The sequence below is a fragment of the Montipora capricornis genome, chromosome 14 (genome assembly GCF_036669925.1).
Source record: "Montipora capricornis isolate CH-2021 chromosome 14, ASM3666992v2, whole genome shotgun sequence".
Classification (NCBI taxonomy): Eukaryota; Metazoa; Cnidaria; class Anthozoa; order Scleractinia; family Acroporidae; genus Montipora; species Montipora capricornis.
Genome location: NC_090896.1, coordinates 15,833,505 through 15,836,004, shown reverse-complemented (window position 1 = coordinate 15,836,004; position 2,500 = coordinate 15,833,505). Strand labels below are relative to the sequence as shown.

At 38.2% G+C, this 2,500-nt stretch overlaps 1 long non-coding RNA gene across 1 annotated transcript in view; it reads left to right on the top strand.

The window, feature by feature from the left end:
• Positions 1-1,737: 1,737 nt before the first annotated feature.
• LOC138032480 (uncharacterized) overlaps positions 1,738-2,500 on the top strand; it is a 1,334-nt gene continuing 571 nt past the window's right edge. Inside the window, exons 1-2 of the long non-coding RNA XR_011128378.1 lie at positions 1,738-1,815; positions 1,927-2,222. This is a non-coding gene — a long non-coding RNA (uncharacterized lncRNA). The remainder of the gene's footprint in view (positions 1,816-1,926; positions 2,223-2,500) is intronic.

Below are 2,500 nucleotides of genomic sequence, written 5' to 3'. Positions count from 1 at the left end.
TGTTGGTGCACTTCTGTGGTGCACCAATATGGCGGCCGGAAAATAGTGTCAACATCTGTTACTTACTTTGGCTATCTAGGCGAGTGATCATCTGTACTGAACAGACAGCTATTTACTTAAGCACTTTTCCTAATGCTTTAAATTCTAAAAAGGCTCAAAACCATGAGATAAATATATATTTCTCAATAAACTTGATCGTCGCCTCGTGTCACGCACCGCTATAACTCAGAAATTCAAAATGCTCTGGTTTCCAAACGAAGCACGCTATTGAGCTATTGAACTTTCGTGGCTCTTTAGTTTTGGATTTTAGAAAATGATGACGTCACCTGAAAACGATCTATACCTTTTAAGGTATATAAACGTTTGGCGGCCTTAAAAGATCTTTGCACCCCAACAGTTTTTCCGGGCCTGCTACGGCTCTGTATTGCCGATAGCATAGATTACGGTTTTGGAAGCCATCTTGACGGGTAGGCAAACATGTCCGAAATAACAGTGTTTCTATGGGATCTGCGTTAAAATAACTTGAGAAAACCTTGAATGTAGAAACATCTGTGAAATGGTAAAATTTAGTTGCTAACCAAAGGATTTTACTGGAAAAATTTGAAGGTCCTACGTGTTCTAGAATTTGGCCAGCGAAATATGAAATTTTGTCATACAATTGCTTGATTATTTACATATCTCTATTTGAAATTACAAGACATGTTTCGACAGAAACTTCTGTCATCTTCAGTTGATTAATGTTCTCACATTGTCACGTTTTATGTACATTCCGTTGTTACTGGCATAATTAGCACTTTTTCCGTACTTACAAATTCAACTTAACGCTTTGTACATGTCTTGTAATTTCAAAAGTTTTGTAGTTTTCTTTAAATTTCTCTATTGTTATTGGTGTCCCTAGGGGTTGGTTAAAAACATTCTATTAGGCCCTCTTGTTTCGATGACCACCAAAAATTGGAAATTTACAGTAAACTTTATAAACAATGGTGCCCTTTGTTAGCGTTGGTCGCTTTTCATGGGATAAGTTAGAATGTTTCACATCTCCTCAATGTCTCTTCTAAAACTGTGTAACTTGTTACGCTCAGTCAGACATGCGTCTGTGGGAAAAAATTACAGGCAAATGTAAAGGAAAATTAAGATTTCGCTGGGCAAGTTCCCGTGATAAGGCCTATTAAACGGATCATTAGTTCGCTGCCGCGTCGTGTTTCATTCGACATTTAAATTCTGGTTTTTACGCCATAAATTAGCACCAGGGATAATATTGCAATTAGAACTGACTTGTTAAATAAGTAACAGTTATTCGCTGAAGGTGATCGCGAGTTTAATATTCACCCAGCCTGAGGTGATTAATTGTTTTAGTATAATTACATAGGCAATTATTTTAAAAATATGCATTTTCTCTAAAACAATTAATTTCTTCTTCTGTTACCTCGACAAAACGGCTTGCGGCCTTTTTGAAAAACCACTTAGGAGATTACCGAGTAACAATCACCTCTTTGGCAACCAATCAGCGCAGAGAGTGTTCAATAATCACCTATTTAAATGTCTCTCCACTTCTTTAGTAATTACTTCAAAGACGGGAGACACCCAGTTGTCAGAAACTTGCATCCTCAAATAACGCGAGCACTTCATTTAAGACAGTCGAGGTCTCATTTCCATATCGATTCAGACTAATGACCATGTCATGAGCTAATGCTCATCAAGAAAGCTGTTTTAAAGTGTTTAAAGCCTAGAAAATGGATACCGGTAGACTCAAAATATATCTGACAACCGTTCGCCTCGCTCTGGCAATTCTCCTTTCAAAAGCACTTGTTAAAGGTGATAAAGGTGTTATGATTAATTTTCTCCTCTCTTTTTCTAGATCTATCCTATCGTGACCAATTCAGCTATTTTCACTGTCTTTCTCATAGTTTACTTAATGTATTTCAGAGGCTTTGGCGCTCAAGGAAGTCAGTGGTGAAACACGGATTTCAGGTGTCCGTTATGCAAACTTCATTCAAGACAAATTCGCTTACCTAAATATCACCCCTGTTCGTAAAAGGCTCGTTGAACGAAGTATCCAGTGCGCTTTGTCGTGTTTGGATACTCTTCCATGCTTTTCATTTAACCTGGCAGCCCTTCAGGAAAACAACGATGAACTGCTGTGTGAACACCTTCCTTCTGACAAGTACAACAACTCAGATCAGTTTGTTGCCAGCAAAGTTTTCCACCACCTCAGCATCTTGGTGAGTTCAGCAAATTTCCGGCAAATACGATACGACAATTTCATATCATTTGAAATGACCAAGTTTTTCAAAAGCACAATTTGTCCCGAAATATAATAGCAGTTTGTTTGAAAAGTTTGTGTCGGTGGGTTGCAGTGCATGCTCTGTGCAACTTTTTTTCGCCGTTTTCTGTACCGCTTTGGTTTGTTGTCTCTCAAATTTACGACTGAGACAATTGCACGAAGAAACTCTAGTTTCCGTACATGCCTTGCGATTATAGTCTAACAGGTAACAATGCC